General features: G+C 39.1%; 1 long non-coding RNA gene across 3 annotated transcripts in view; it reads right to left on the reverse strand.

The window, feature by feature from the left end:
- LOC113747140 (uncharacterized) overlaps positions 1-17,885 on the reverse strand; it is a 140,444-nt gene that overhangs the window by 71,112 nt on the left and 51,447 nt on the right. Inside the window, exon 3 of one of the 3 annotated variants that reach the window (XR_003463373.1) lies at positions 13,164-13,267. The exons of the other annotated variants lie outside the window; for them this stretch is intronic. This is a non-coding gene — a long non-coding RNA (uncharacterized LOC113747140). Of the gene's footprint in view, positions 1-13,163; positions 13,268-17,885 lie in introns of those variants that run through there. 3 annotated transcript variants of the gene reach the window in all.

Genomic DNA, 17,885 nt, shown 5'->3' on the forward strand with positions numbered 1-17,885 from the left:
ACTGAATTCCACTCCTACAGTTAAATGCCCTTAAAAAGCTATTTCAATATAAGCAGCTCCATCAATAAAAAACACAAGTGCAAAGGAGAAGCACAATTCCACAAAATACCATTGGCGAGGGCCTCCAACAGAACCAAAGCAGCGCAGTGCCAGAGCATAATCTCTCTGCAATCTGCAGAGAGATTATGCATAGCCATTACCTATTTATAGCCCCAATAGTTTCATTAATTCTTCAATCCACCCCAAGTGCCTCTTGACACCCTCGTTAGCAGTAATACCGTATCTCAATCACAGTCATCAGAGGTTGGAAAGGTAGTTAATAATTATTTAAACCTAGCAATCATATCAAAAGAGGGTTTATAAAATGTTCCACAAGAACACCAAGAAAGAAAGCAGCAAAAGCAGAAACAAAAATATTAATTGTAAAATTGAGTTTGTAAAGCACATAAATTAAATTATTATCCGTGTAGACTGCAAAATATCTACACACTCATTGACACTGACTAACAGCCTAAGAGAATAACATTGCATATTAGATTCAGTTTCTCACATTATTTTTCCATTTCCCCTTCACCATATCACACTCCGTCTGATCTCTGCTTGCTGTTCATGCATGCTCCTCTGGCGTCTTGCATACTCTTTTCTTGTACGTATCATAATAATACCCCATGTGTTTTTGTGTGTGTGTGCAATGTTTATGCATCTGGCCCCTGGTTATGAGCTTGCACAGGTTAGCATGAATAAGCACACATGTAATACTCCTTGCATGTTCACTATATGTGTGGGCGTGCTGTGACAGATCTGCCAGGATCCTGTGTGCTTGTGCCCTGAGGTTGTGTGGTGAAAACTGGCAGTGGGAAACATGGTGGTGCGGGGGCATCGACCTGCTCCATTGCCACCTACAGTGCTGGGTTGCAGTATTTCCAATGCATCAGCCAGAGCAGTGAGTGGAACCAATGCTGGTGTGATTAGTCTGGCTTGGGGGTAAATGAAAACCATTATCAAGGTTTTTCTCTCTGTCGCATCCTAATGCAAAGCACAGGAGAGAGGTGATTTGAATTGCTAAAGCTGAACTGGGGATGCACGTTTTGGCACTCGGCAATCTCGATCGGAGGCTGTCTTTCTACGTGCTGACTTTGTTTTGTTTTTTTCATGTGTCGCAAAATAAGCATCATTTGATTAAACCATTTTGTTCCTTTTCATTCATTTCCAACTGAAATATGAATATATATATGAACAATATGAACAACAAAATGCCACACAATTAAATACTTTAAAATGGCAGTGCCATAGTTGTATATTTGCAGGTTCTAAATTGAAAAAAAATCTGAAGATACTGTCCATATATATGTATTATACTATATATACTGCATATATTCTTTTATAAAAATAAAAAAAACAATCTTCCAATTCATAATGAAGACCGTATTTGAAAATGTATTCTTATTTGCTTTATATACCAGGCTTATTTACAAGCCAGCTTAAAGTGAATTGGCATATTTCACTGGTTTGAGTTATCTTTGTAATTATCTTAACAAGCTCAAAACCTACAGGAATACAACACCAACCACAACCAAATATGTTATGAGAATCTTTAAAGAAAAACTCTTGAATAAGGAGGACTGGATTCAAAGTATCAACGTTTACGTTGAATTTATTATTCCAAGAAAGAAACTTTATGTTTCTTGTCCAAAATGACACTTCCCTTAACCTGTCTCTCTTGTCCTTGAACTATTTTTTTAATTATCCCTCCCTGCCAGCCTTAGTAAACACATACCAGATAAGGGGAGTGGACGGGATATGCAAAAGACAGAAAACACACACACTCTCTATAAGAGTTAAAACATCTGTACATCCATATACTTCTAATTTTTATAACACAATACACTGGCAGCAATGAAGCACAAAGTCAAGTCTACAAAACATGTGACGTGCTCACCTATGCCACTGAACTCAAGTATAACAATGCAGGTGCAAGTGGTGCAAATTTGCAGATGAAGGCCACAGGTGGAATAAATGTAATGAAAAATGAAAAAATGAGCTTTCAGAAGAAATAGATTATCTTAAGATTCTTTATTTTCTGGGTTTCAATTCATTCCTCAAAGCTTTTATAAATTAAAGAATGGGCATTATAAAAAAAAGTCATTAGCCTTCTTATAGAGGACACAAGTAAGAACTTCTACAACAATAATATTAGTCTGATTGAGTCTTAAGAAACAGTGCATGTCTTGTCCAACAGCCAGGGCTTGCAGAGGTATTATGATTAACTTATTAAAGTGAACATCAAGAGTCAAATAATATTTTAGCTTACATATATGAGTATATATATGAGTATGTTATTCTCTTTTAATGAGCAGTGATGCATAGTGTGTTGAGGAAAGCTTAATAGTCCAAAAGGGACCTATTTAAAATGATGAAAGAGACTAATCCTAAAGACGACACACTTCCAAGGGGGAACAAAAGCTTGTGCATGAAGAAGCCTTTCTTTGGCAAAAATGATAAGCAACGGTTTGGACTCTATGCAAAACAAGCTCATTGTTAGCAGAAGGGCAAGTATACAAAACAGCAACAATGCGTTATGAACAATGCAAAATGGCAGAAGCACCGAAGATCCCTGCTTTCAGCGGATTCCGGCTGGCTTCCTGGTGGTTGGCTACACCTAGTTTCTATTTAATTGTTACAGAGCGAGGTTTCTCCCTCGTTCTCTTTCATTCTTTTTTCTACTTTTACCTCCTCATATTCCCTTGTTTTCCCCCAATTTCATTGCTGGGCATTCTCCCATGTATAATTCATGAGTGACACGCTTGTTTTACACACCACGTACCAACAGCCATGTTTTGCCGCCCTGAGGGGGTCTCAATATGCCAGCCTGTAATCTGCTTACACACAGAGCAACCAGCTCACAGCTCTCCTCACCAATTACACTCAATTCCTGGAATGGCCCTCTCCCTGACACGAAGTTGGTTGTGATCATCATGTCCTTCAAAGAGGCATAGACAGAGAGAGTAGCAATGCGGCATACATGTTTATGTCTGACGGGGAGGTAATTGGTTGAGTGCTCAACGTTGGGGCATCGCACCATGCGGATAAAAGCACCTCTCTGAATTTGACAGTTGGTCTACTCAATGCAAGGTTAGAGGGCCTAGGTAACATCAACACACTACCTGACCATAGAGCTCATTCACTAAGTTAGAGACTGAAAGATATGCAGCTAACAGCAATTCAACTAAGAGTGCTCACAATTCACTGTGCCCAAACAAAATCATCATAACCTGCGCACACCAAGACGCACACATTAGCACATGAGCACACACATGAGCACACACCCTAGATATTGCAGGTAAATGGGGTAGAATGTAGTGCTGTGTAGTGGGTAATGAGTGCTGATTGTTTGTGACGGGGCTGTAGTAAGGCTGATTTCCCAGCTGAGGAATGGAGGCTTTGTACACATCACAGGGCTGTCAGGGAAAGACAGAAAATGGGCGCATGCTTCACCGCTCTTCAGAAATAGACAGCCAGAACCACTTCACTATTTAGCTTTAGACAGCAGACCCAGGCAGAGAGTGATGATGTTGAGTATTTTAAATATTTTGTGATGCATTTCTAGTCTATTTGCATGGAAATGTGCACTTGGGTGTTATACGTGTCAGATGTGGGAGAAAAAAAAAAAAACATGGCTGTTATTAAAGGGCACAGTCAATTACTGACTCACAGGCAGTATTTATGCCAAAATTTGGGGACACTTGGGGAGACACATGTAGTGGAAAATTGTTTTTTTTTGGTATTTTTAATGATATTATTATCATTGACTGTGATTGTAGTATTTTTCTTTTTACAAGCTTTAAAGCACCACCCATGTAAGGTTGCTTCAAAACAAAGGCATTTCCCAGTCTCTCAGAATCCACAAGCTGCTGTGAAATGTGTTGAAGAATTAGTGCACTGTAAAGATGATTTCTTTGTTTTAACGTTTATAGTGCACAAGTTACATTTATATTTTGTCAGGGCAATAATTCTTTTGATTAGTGGCCATATAAAGTTAATGGATTTTGTTTGCATACATCGCATTATAGCCTGGATTGATATCACTTTTTCATTAGGGGTTTCCTTAGTCGATGACATGCAGTCAATAATTCATTGATCTTGGTGTGTTTTATTCATAAGTCTTACAGTGTAGAGGGGATCATTAAAAAGACTTTTTGCAAGCTTTGAATACCAGTCAATGGAGGCAAATGATTCCTTCAGAATATGTGATGAGAAGAGCAGCCTGTTGTTGAACTATTCATATCTGCACTGATGACCTGTATGAAGCTTCAAACAGTTACAGGCTAATCCAATCAGTCAATAACGGTAAACCAAAAAATTCTGTTTATGTTTTTAGTTTATCTAATCACTCCTAAGGTGAAAGGAAACAGTTAACCTGGAAACCAAGACTTGTCTATTACAGTATATAAAGAATTAGAATAGTGGGCCACTGGTGGGCCATTTGTGACTTGAAAGTGGGACAAATGACTGGATTTCTTTTAAGGACAAGACATTAGACAGCAGTAATTCCCCTGGTTGGTCTGGCTACTGCAGCAGTTTATGTTTAATTACTTTTTTACCAGTTAAAGTTGGAATTTTAAAGTTATCCTTTGGTTCCAACTTACTGTAAATTGCCCCAATGAGCAAACCAATTTATTAAATAGTACTGTTATGTTGTCATTGAAAATGCAAATTATTTCAGTAACATACTAACTTGCTACTGCTGCAAATTATTGCATCCATTCTTTTATTTTGTGTAAACATGGGTTCTTATGGGTTAAAAATGTCTCCTTTCTTCTTCTTTTCTGTGGTGACATCTGTCTCAGGCTGATACACTAGAATAAAGACCACTTTCTCGTGCAGCGTTTTGTGCCTGCTGTGAAGAAACTCCCAAGTGCCCTCTTGCCTGGTTCCCTGCTTGGATGCCTGGATGTTGCTGGATGAGGTGAAATTGTCTGGTAATTGTGTGCAATGTGGTAATGTGGTAATGTGTATGCATGTGTAGCAGTAGTAGTAGTAGTAGCATAAACTAAAAAGTGAGAAAGAAAATATTGCAGTATTTTACAGAATCACATTTCAAATGACTAATATATCTGAATAAGTTGAATAATCATCATGTATCTGGGCTCTGACACAAACACAAAGACTGGCAGAGCTTTACTCCCAGGTACAGTACATTGACTGCTGGCTGAGTAGCTGTATGCCCATTATGGTTAGGTGTGATGTCAACTGGGCTGTGTGCAATATGACCCACTTTGGAGAGCAAGCCATGGTGATGCAGTTGAGCAAAAGAAACCTCTCATCCAGTGACACTTCAAGCCCTCAATTTCCATCTCCACATATTTGGAGACAGTTTGTGGGGCTATGGATAACGCCAAATGGTGATCAGTTATAAGTTAAGTGAAGAAAATATGTTAGGACACTCCTGGAATATGAGTTAAGCATGTTACTGTGTAAGCCACCAGAACATCAAGTAAATATATTTTAAGTCTATCGTGGTAAACTCTCACATGGTTCAACTACTTCCAGTAGCTTTTTTTAGTCTCAACTCCCACTCCTTTAATGTGTGTTCCTCTAGGCCACTTAGTCTACTCCATTTAGTTCCTGGCAGGCTATACAAGGGGTGGCTATGTGTGGCATTTAATAGCTAATAGGGCTGGTAATGCTACTGCTCTTCTATCATTTGTTTTTGCACTTGGTTAGGCAATAAATACACATACAACTTGCTTGAACTAGGCCAAGATGACACGACCACAATAACAGCAATCAAAATGCAAAAAAAAAAAAAAGCTACAATAAAAGAGCACATAGGGCGTATAGACCTGCACCATATAAATCAAAGCTCTGATTCCTCTCTCCATTGTTTATGCTTTGTCAAATCCCATAGATAAATGTAATATGAGGAAGCCTATATCAGCGTCTTTATGCAGTCTTTACTTCTGCATGATATGTTGTTTAGAATCTTAGTGATCAGAATATGGAATTGTGGTTACATCTTTAGTCAGTCACAATGTGATCTCTATCCTTTTTTACAGTCTATGCCATGAGTCACGCTGTCCTTGGGGATGTGACCGGAGCAGACAAGAATGGCCCTGACCTTTGTAACCATATGTCTCTCAAAAATATAAGTGATCTGCATTCATCCAGTGTAATTTTCCATATGGCATCAACAGCAGGTCGACAGAATGTTGCAGGCCTCTGACTACCTGGTCACCTTTTATATTTATTTTTGCTCCCTGGCGTAGTACTTTCTCCTGACCTAGAATCAGCTGGTTGGTCTCTGACCTTGGCTCCATGCCTGTCCACAGTGTCTAATCATCCTTTAGCCATGGATTGGCTCCACTCTCTCTCTATCTCACTTTCTCCCCATTGATTTTGGTCATTTTATACCTGAACACAGTCATTAATCTGATTATGACTGTGTCTGGGTCCAGTTCATTAGTCTGGCCCAGCTGTAATACAGGCAGATGCCTGCTGGGCCATAAGGATTCATCACAGAGCTATTGAGGCCTGAAGAACACACCATGTAGGACAGAACGACATCTATATAGATAGACAGACAAACACTGGCATAGGATTGAAGCTTTTCCCCAGATTTTGGCAATGAGAGAAAGTTGCATTAGAGATACGGATAAATAAATAAAGGTTAAAATATGTTTATGTCTCCAGGCGTTTAGGTATTTGCAGTTCCTCTGTACAGGGATCTGCCATAGCTGTCATGCAGCTCTCGAAAAATATGACTACATAGAGAATATCTGGACTATGTTGAGTGATTGCCTTTTTTTTGTTGTTGTTTATATGGGTTAACTCTAACTTCTCCATAAGAAGAAAACACATGTAGAATAGACTGTCTAGCACCTGTCAAGCATTGTAATACTTACATTTCCTTGTTCTTACAGACTAGAGGATGTAGGAATGACTAACAGAAATATCTCATCCCTTAAATATGTCTGTTACTCTGTCAGGGAAATGGACCCAGTACTGCAATATTCCATCACTGTCTACTTATCAGAAAGCATGGCAGTTGGGGTTAAAAGCCCCTCAAAATGTTCCTTCCATCTTCCAAGAATAGTCTCTCTAAATTGGATTAGTATTGCAGGACAATGGTGCTAATGTAATTCAGTACATTTACACAGCAGCGATTTTATTGAATGATGTGGACAGCATATGCAATATGTCGTGCTTTACTGCTGTAATAAATTACTGAGAGGTTATATCATTCCTGTCAAACTTTATATGTCTGCAATACAAAGTATTTGCCATTAGAAATCATTTTAACATTGATCTAGATGGCACTGTTGTGAAAGCTGTGACAGGTATCCTTCCGCCCTTGCTATCTCCCTAAAAAGGCTGGAAGGGAGAGAGAGACCAGCTTTTTTTCTAACTAGCCTGGAAAGAGAGAGATCTTTCCATCAATCAGTAACTAGATATTACAAAATACCTATCTCTACATATAACTAAAATATCCCAACCCCAACATTCTGTGAATTTACATGAATCCCCATTAATATTTGTCCTTCAGTGGCTCAAGTTCGTTAGTAATGAATAATAAATGGTAGTTAAAGTATGATAGGGTTCACCTTCCATGGTTCATGTCCATTTTATTTATCTATGATTTTGATATTTCTATATTCACAATGTGTGTTTTTGTTGACCCAGACTGTGTCTTCAACCAGTTTTCCATAAGTATGAGGAGTGACCCATAAAGGTCAGGAGAGCTGGGTAATTATTTACTACCACCTGTGAGGGAGCTGTGCACAGTACCTATGGGCCTCACTGGACACAATTCTGATGGAGTGAACTCTAGGAGACACTCACACAAACAGGAAGAAGACTAATCAATTTGTTAAACACAGAAAATATATATAAAAAAAGGATAAATCATAAAATCATTAAAACACTGACATACATACTTATGATACTTCCAAATTAACTCACTACAAACACTCCCACTTTATGCCTCTTCTGTCCCTGCTTAAATTTACTATTGCTTTGTTTTCCCCACGGTTACAGTCCTGGTTGGAGTCACAGTATATCACTTTGTATTCTCTGTCATCTAGCTGGCCATCCATTGGTCTCGGAGGCTGTCTTTGGTCCCAGCCGTGTTCATAGGAAGGATGCTGAGTCCAGTTCCGTTGCTCATTCTGGCATCACTCCTCAGCAGGGTCCCCCACTGGGTCTCCTGCTGTGGGCCTAAAATTCTCCTACCAGAACAACAACATTGCCCCAGCACTTGGAGCTCCCAGTCTGGGCCAAGTGTTGCAACAAGTGTTGCTCCGATCCTGAATGGAGTTTGAGGTTGTTGTTTTTGTGCAACAAGCTGACTATTGAAAACTTGGTCGACTAAGGCTCTTCTCATCATATAGTGGTTTAGTTATTATAGAGCAACTCTACTTAGTGTATGACTATTTACGTAAGTTAATAATACGTAACATGTATGAACCTTTGCTTATTGGAGGATATAGAAACATTAAAACATTAAAAATGTGATGGAACATAAGACACAATGATATGCTTTTCTCATGTTTGGACTCACTAGCAAAGGGATAAAAAGGTCTAGCTTGATCAGACAGAGAGGTTTCACTGGGCCAAGCTCCACACAAGCAGAAATATTAAAACTGATTGAATCCACACTCGTAGTGTCTTCAAAGGAAGTCGGTACTATATATATGAAATAATACTGTTGTCCTTTTCACTTTCTGTCTCTCTCTCTCTCAGTGTACGGTGCCTCTGGGTTTTAATTTCTGGTCCGTTTAATGTCTGTGTCATTTATTCATGGTAATGCACTGGTAGTTAATGAAGATTATTGCTGGAATTTTGTAATAAATATGAAAAAAAGTTTAAAGCGTCTCTCAGCCTCTGCTTCTTCCTGTTTTTCATGAATTGAGCTTTTCAAAGTGTTGTTATTTTGCGTTTTTTCTTCCTAGTGCTTTTCATATACTTTAAGGATGACTTTAAAGATTTCATGTTTTTCCACAATTTCTTAAATAGCCGTGGGTCTTACTCTAGCACTTTGTATACAAGATGGAAGGAGTCCATAAATTGGGCATAGTGGTCAAATGATGAGCCCATTTTGAATCAATAGAACACTGCACCCTTGCAACAGCTTTTTCATTTGACATTTTAAAAGGACGTGTTTGCTGGGTGGGCAATAGAATGGTGGCTATTGTTCCTTTGTGGTGCTCAGATTGTTTATCGACTAGGTGAGCGTGCACCCATATCCCGCTGTCAGTGTTCGAGTCCTCTGGAGACAACTGCAAACTCCTGTTCATCTGTGCATCAATACGCGAGTTGCATCAGAAAAGTAAGGGTCAGACAACTTTCGCCAGTAATGCAAACACATACATGGTGCATGTCCATCCAACCGAATAAACATTAATACGCACAACTCTCACACACACACACATACAGGCACACACTGGCCTACTGGCATATTTATAAAAAAAAAAAAATGGCAATCGGACCTCCAAGGAAGGAACAATCTTTCTTAGTCCATGTAGTCAACCTGATGCAAGCATAGAGCAAACCACTGTAACAACCCTGAATAATATTTCTATGGACAGTCGACCAAAAGATGAGAATTGTTCTATTCAGATCCACATTCAGCATTCATCCACATTTCTCATTCTGTTTTTTGATGGCAGGTCTGGCTCCAAATCGGTAGTGATTGAGTCCGATAATGATCCACTGTAGGACAACTGAGATGTCTACATACTGTACAGCATCATGAAAGATTAAGTGCTGTAAAATCTCTCCCTTCACCGAGGTACTGCACGCTCTGGTTACCTCATTACCATCAGCAGCTATAGATAGGTTATATGCTATTAGTTATACGCTGAAGGGATGATTAAAAAAGATTCCAAACAAGCACCCACTCAGATAATTACAAATTAGCTAGTATTTGCATAAATAAAGCAGTGCATAGATTATTAAAACATACCTCCTACCATGCCTATTCTTTATGCATCTCTTATGAATTGCTTTCATTTTGCATTCAGGACTGCATTAGGCAACTTCAAATTAATACCATTCAGTTTCCAAGTCTAATCCCCAGTATCATGATTAAAATTCCCATGGCTTTTATTCACCTTATCAGAGTAGCTCCGTGTTGAGATAATGCATGTCTCTACGACTCTGACAAAGTCGGTGTGCCATTTGTAGCTTCTCCTCTGATATTTGACAGTTGACATTCAGATGCAGTCCTTTCTACCTGGATGCAGCTGCTCACTGTTATCTGTTTCAGCTAGGTTGAGCAAAAAGGTGCATAGGTTGGGTGCTGCAGGCGAAGACGGATCTTCAAAACATAATGAGGGTGCCTCAGTGTCTAGTCCCTTTACAGAAAAAAAAAGAAAAATACTTTTATTCTTCCTGTCAGGGCATAGAGGCCCTACCTTGGGCTGTTGTTTGAATATATGCAGATCACTCAGTAATTAGAATACCAAAGGTTTCGCCTTTTCACTGTTCTTCTTTTACCCCTTTTAAATTAAATGAAGGTGCTGTTCCTCTGAGTCTTATTGGCTGACCATTACAGACCACAGCTACATGTTTAAATAGTGAAAAAACGGTAAGAGGGAGGAAGGAACTAAGGCACAACTGAGACGCTGTATAAAAAGAAAGTGTGTGCATGTGTGTGTTTGAAGGCTTTGATTGTTCTTATATGCTCGACTGCACAGGATTTTGGGCAGGCAACCTTTTTGCTTGAAGCTCCAAGACTTCTCTCCCCATATCTCCCTCTCTCTCTCTCCCTCTCTCTCTCTCTCTCTCTCTCTCTCTCTCTGCCGCTCTGCCTGTTTGTCATTCTCTTTTTTTTTTTTATTCCTCTGTTGCTCAGTGTAGAAGCTGTATGCCTCAGCTAAGGTGAAACAGCGTGGATGTGATTTCTATAGCTCTGTTGGAGACCAGCATCTCATCACAAACTGGTCTCGGCTGGCTGGGTGAGCGAATCAAATCCTAGATAGCACGACCAAAACGATTTCAGTTTGAGACTGGAGACCCTGCATCACATCTCAGTCATTGGGGCACGTTCAGTTGGATGCATTCGATTCAATTCCGCTCATATGTGGGAAGGAACACAGAGAGCGGTGTTGAAAGACAGCTGAGGTTATGAAACAAAAGCTTGAGGGGCATGGAAACATGAAATTTAACCTATCCTATTCTCTGTTGAAAGCTGTTGGAGTCACTGCTCTCTCCCACACATGATGTTTATATGCAACTAACAAACAACAGAGGAACACACATTCAAACATGCAACAAATTATATATTTGCAGCGCACCAACTCTTGCAATCATGCACTAAAAACTTAAACAAACTATGATTTCATGTGCAGAATGAGTCATACCAGTCATTTTACTGTACCAATGCTCAAAACCCATTGTGTCTGACATCACCACATGCTCCTCATAGGCACTACCTTGTGCATTATTAATTAGGAGAGTTCTTTCTTCTGAGTGGTTAAGTGTCTGTTAAGTCCTCCTGGCTCCTTTGCCTCCCTGTATTTTTTCCCCTCCACTCAGAGCTGCTGCTGTCGTACTATCACTAGCGCTCCACCACTAAAACACTCCTCACAGAACACTGGTGGAAAAAAAACAAAAAAAAACATAAAAATTGTTACGGGAATTTTAAAGAAAAACCCCTAAATAAAGAGGATCGGAATCAAAACATCAAAGGTTAAGTTGAATTTATTGTTCTTGTACAAGAGGAGCATTTCACAGTGCAACACACTATAGGGGTTACAGAGAAAAGGCTCACTGAGGAGCGCTGACAGTTGGTTCTTATACATTTTCCTAAAAATGGGCTGTGTCAACCCCTGTAAATTGTTAACAGAGAATTTGCATATATAGCATCTAAACATTTTTCTTCAACATATCCCCTAATGACGTAGCCAGTATGTCCCCAATCTAGATGTCACCTCTCTGACCTGTCCCTGGCCCTCATTCTGTTCTGGAATCCCTCTATTCCTGCATAAACCTGAACTTTACCATACCCTGCCCGTCTCAGTAAAACAGCAATAAAGGGGCGTGCCTTCAAGACATGTAATAAATAGGAACAAACATTGTACAAGTTAAAAACATCTAAATATCTGTGTAACCCTAATTTTTATAACAAAAATTCTCATACAAAACAATTAAATCTAAAGCTGTTATAATCCAGATTTTTGTATCAACAATGGGTAAAAGACTATGCATGTATCCCACAGAGTAGCTCTACGGAGTATTTCAGCATCTTTTGATGTTTTTGTTTTTTCCGGTTTCTATTCCGGTACTGTTCTCTTCAAGTCATTTCCAGCCAGAGCAAGCAGCTGTTTTTATCAAAAAAGCTCCACTGGAAAAAATCCACCTTACACTATCTGCCCAACACCAAACAACAGACAGACAGACAGAAAGTTAGAAACTATCTTGTGATCATAATGGAGCATTTAACAGAACCAGATGTTTCCTTCAGAAGTTGGCGGAGAGCAAAATATAAATAAAAGTGGATATGGACTTGTTGGATGATTGTTTGAGTTTGCCATATCAACATAAAAGGTTAATATTCAGGTAATTAAGATAGTATTTTTTTTTTAAATTTTCCTTACTCATGCAGAAGCTTGAAGATATGTACTACAAATACTACAAAATTAACAGGAACATTTGTCAACTATACTATTCTATACTAAAGTGTGCTCTTCTAGTTAACTCACAGTCCAAAATGTGTGATAGGTATAAATGGTCTGTTTTGATCACGGTAAGATTAATCAGTAATTTCTGTAAGTGAATAAAGTACAGATTTTATTTCACGTTCTGTCCAGACTGTGTGTTTATGTGTCTGCAGAGTCTGTCAAAGTACTGTATATTTTCTCACTAGTTTACCGACCATTGTTTGGAGTGCAACAGAAGTACTTCTAAATTCTAGCAGAGTGTGACTGATTTGTTGTGCTTGGAAGACAGAAAGTGGAGCCACACTGACATTGGCCAGTTAGCTCAGTAAACTACAGCTACCCTCTGTATATGTGTCTGTGTCTGTGTTGACCTTTCGCTGATTGTGAATTAAGTGTCGGTGAGTGCTTCAAGTTCCTGGCCTTTGAAGGTTATACAGACTAGTCTGTGTGCTACTGGACCAATAAACAGCAAACACACAGGACAACTAGAATCTTTCTGTCTCATTCTCTTTCTCTTTTTTTTTTTTTACAACCCCGACCTCCTGTATCCTTCTATCTTTCTGAACATGGGATATCTTCACACCCACTGCCTGGAAGATGGAGGGATGCTGAAAATGAAAAGAAAAACAATTAGTAGCGCTGATGGGCCTGTGTGAGGTAATGAAATTGCGTGTCTCATTGTAGCGTGTAATGGAGAGCAGTTTGAAGTTAATTGAGGGGAGATAGGACACTGGGCCACTGTCTGCCGGAGTATTGTAGTTGGGCGCAGGGTTTATCAGTGAGAGAATCACTGAACCCAGAAAAAAACCAATTCCTTATCAGACCTCACAAATGGGAATTATCTTGCTTTAACAGACTAGATAGCGAGATCAATTGTTATTGTAATTAGATTCATATTCTTTTCATGAGTTTCTGGGTCATGTTCATGGATATGAAAGCTCAGTTCAGACTAAATCTTTCAACCTATCCATGTCCAAATGTGGTGACATTAATATTTTAATATTTCTGTGACTAAGTATTTCAGCAGCTTTCCTTAAAAAATGAAGATTCAATTCAGTTTAACATTACACATTTCCATCAGCAGTAGAAAATCAAAGATGTAGTTTTTATTATATGATCCGGCTGGTAAAGCTTCAAAAACTTTGCAATCATGGCTCTGACACTCGAGTAGTTTTCAGAAGGGGACAGAGTGCCACCTTCTGGTGGAATGACTGAATGACGTAAATGTTCTGCTCCAGTGGCTTGTAGAACGTGTCCCTATGAATGTGCTATGTAGAATGAGCATAGCAATCAAAAAAACTGCCTAAAGATGGCTATAATAACTTAAATAAAACAACACAAAAGTGCTTGAACTGGTGATAACCAAACAGCAACCTCTGTGGATAAAAACAAAAGCTTGGTTTGGCATTATTTGCAGCCTTTTCTAGGTGCATGTGATAATGTTCTAATTCTGCTTGTTTTTTTTTCTCTCATAGCCCTTATATAAACAGTAATTGATTTAACCCTGTTGTGTTTGTTTTGGTGACTGGAGAAACATTAGTAATCTCAGATTTAAGTCACATGTTTTTTTATGTCTAACATACATGCCTAAAGGTGCATGTATCAAAAAAAACTGATGAAGGATCAAGAATGGAATAAATACTCTGGTTTGGGGCAGATTTGTGGTAGTGGGGAATGTGGAGTGTTGACAAAATACAATTAAACGCAGCTTGCATACAGTATTGATCATGTCTGCCTGATAGGCAGAGCAGAACCACAGCACCTGTATTCATTAAGCAACCTGTTTAGCAACCATGCGGCGGAATGAGAAGTCAGGCTCTGTTTGTGAAACGACGCGCCACGGGCCAAGAAACACCTGCAAGATTGCATGGAAACTTTTCATTGGACCGTGACAGAAGGAAGGAACAATGAGGAAGGGAAGGACATCTCATGACCTTCTCTTAAGCAAAAGGAAAAGGAGGAAAGAAATGAACCAAAAACAAAAAACAACAAATATTAAATTGGGGGTGTTTATTGCAATAATAATTGGAATGTGACAGAGGTTATTTATTGCTTTATTGCTTTATAAACACTTGTTCACTTTTGTGGCTTGAGGGTGAAATGTTAACAAGTTTGACTTGTCCCTGTGAAATTAAGAAATGCTTTGGCAAGTCAAATTATTTAATGAATATTAAACAGACGCCACACACTGAGGCCTAATTTGTTTTGATAGACTTGTTTTATTTTGAAAGAATGAAGAGATTGCTTTTACCTATACTTCACAACCCACAGGGGGGGCCTCCACTGCATTCTCTCACCCTTCAGTAGTAACTCTTCATTCCAAAAACCTCATTGAAAATAGGTCATTTTCAAGCAGACAGACTATAAATGGCAGCTCCTGTAAAAATGTGCCCATAAATAGTCAGGGGATTTAAAATGCAATGTTATAGACCCACTTAAGCAGTTACGTATGTCCTCAGCATTCATGTACCGTTGTAATACACTACTATAATTATCAATGAGGTTCACAAGCACTCAATCCTCTGCAGTATTTTGAAGGCCATACATTATGTTCTATAAACTTTCAAGGAGTAGAAAAGAAATCTCTTGCAAAGTTTAGAAATGCCACAATGTCCACACACACACACACACACCTCAAAGCTGCAAAAAGCTATTTATATTCCTCAGACTGCAGAAATAGGGCATCAACAGAAAAGCTCAAAGATTTCGATTAAAACCTGAGACATGAATGAGAGCCCATGGTCTGGCCTGCTTTCCCACTGGTCTCCATCTCTGATGACCTTGACCCTACATTGAACCACTGGACATCGCCTCAGACAGCAAAAAGAAGAAACGGCGTGAACCCAGTTTGTCCTCATTTAATTCCCACATCTAAGAGAATGGAGCGAGTATATGAATGAGAGCTCAATAAAAGTCTAAGTGCTAAAGCTCTGACATGAGGGAGAGCTCAGTGTCTGCCCTGTTTTACCCAGTGTTATCTATCAAGCATGACCTTGACCTGCTGGCACAGCTGAGGACATCTCCAGGGACGGCACACTGCAAAGACACAAGCAAACTGGAGGCAAGGCAAAGAAGATTTTCATATGCCATTGACTGACCTATTCGTAGATGAAAGGCTGCACTGTGGATTGATTTTCTTTTCTTCAACAGGGGTGACCTTTGGCTGCAAGTCTGGTATAAACTGAACTCTCACAAAAGGGTGCTTAACTAGGATGCGTGGGTGGAGGACAGTTTTCCCAAGATTAAGGGACAAAACTTCAGCAAGGGACAAACAGACCTAGAAGTCTATAGTTGTTTGTTTTTTTCTTTCTTTGGGCCATAGGTCCAGCAAGTGGCACGTACAAGTGGTCGAACCATGCCAGAAGTGTTTACAGTTATTTCGAATAGCCACACTTATAGGCAGGAAATCATAGAGAGATGAGAAGCAATCATTTTTAAATAAGGGGATGATGGGGCACATTTTCAGACATCTCTCCTTGAATGCATTCATAGTTGTGTTAAGACTAAAAAAGACAGCTTGCAAGAGAACTCCTACTTACTTTCTCACTTTCTCAGACACACCTGGTCAATTGCTGTGTGAAGTTGTAAATGACACATTGTTGGTTTCAGAAAGTTTCTGAAATTGCAAAGCTCAGCCCCTCAAATTGAACATCAGAAAAGGGTAGGAGGAGGGGTTTCAAAATCTGTTTCACCATCTGACAAACACTTCTGTTGAAGTGTAATAGCCACCAAACTCCCACCCACAATACTTTCACTGTACTGTATAGTCGTCTCCAACATAAAACTGAGCAAAAGGTTCAACTGGAAAATCACCGGCTAGATTATCACAGATTGTTCATGTATGTGTAACTTGAGACTTGCTTAATCAGTTTTTCCATAGACAGTTTTTAGTGGTCATTTACTCTGTTAAACAGAACTCTGTAAGGGAGCAGGTCATGCTCTCTCCTTGAGATTTTTAAAAAAGGACAAGGTGGCACTTGGACTAGCTTTCCAAAATAACATTCCTTTGCTTACTAAGGTGTTCTATTTTTACCTATGACACAGGAGAGCCAGCAAAGGGGAGATTCAAAAGCAAACATTGGCTGTTAGTCATGGATCAAGGCATCTGTAGTCCACAGTGATCCTTGGAAAAGCCCACAATATATGGCTTCGTCTTGACCCCTTGTTGCTCTCCTGCTTCCTGTGTGAGAAGATTGCAAGGTTGATTATTAATAGATCCTTTATTTGTTGGCTGAAGACAGGAGGCAAGAGTATGAGTATGGGTTTATGAACTTTCAGTTATGCAATTGAGCAGCATTGTCTGATTATTTGATATTGATTTGTTAACTTAATTACAGAGGTATATTAATGAGGAATGTCATTTTCTATGAAAGATATCATTGTATTTCGCCCATCTAGGTGTGGCAAAAAAGTTGCCATTGGTGACTGTCTTGGTAAAGTCTATCATTTATTGAAGTGACTGCACTTGGCCCTAGGTCTTATCAACAGACAGGCAACTCCCTTCCAGAAATTATCATGGTTGTTACTGGCAAAATAGAAGCCTTTAAAATTCATTATACTCCCGGTAGCAGTGATTTCACAATTTACAAGCATATCGTTGTACCAAGTATGTGCATAGTAAAAGGCAATAAGGAACTGAGTGTGAAAAAAACATTAACTGAATTAAGATAAACATATTAATTTGCATAGCTGTGTGTTGCCTTGGACAGGCATAACATAGGCACCTAAGCAATGGAGAAAGTGGATCAAATGCATCCACATTAGAGGTAACAAAGTTATGGTTTGGCTACCCCACTTTTTGTCTTTTAAAAAAAAAAAATTAATAAATTTAAAATAAAATCATATTTCTGGACCACCTTTTGAAAGTTGGCTACGTCAGACCCATCGATTGTTTGCCACATTTGCCTTCTCATTTGGACACAGTCTGTGAATCCATGTGCATTCTCACTCAGACACACCCCACACTGGAACATGACGGGCTGCGTCTGATACATCGAGGCATTTTGAGGACACAGTGTTTCTTGAGGTAAGTAATAAAGTTAACATTACAGTATCCACTGCAGTTAACACCCAGTCCAAACACAACAACGTCCTGAGATCTCCCATTAAGTTCTACAATTTCTGTCTATTTTAGACTTACATTTTTCTACTAATTTTTGTTTTGTTTTTTAAAAATAGTTCCAAACAGTTCAACTCAGGTAACCACTTTTTCTTAATTTCTTTGAT

Source organism: Larimichthys crocea, chromosome XII (assembly GCF_000972845.2).
Source record: "Larimichthys crocea isolate SSNF chromosome XII, L_crocea_2.0, whole genome shotgun sequence".
Classification (NCBI taxonomy): Eukaryota; Metazoa; Chordata; class Actinopteri; family Sciaenidae; genus Larimichthys; species Larimichthys crocea.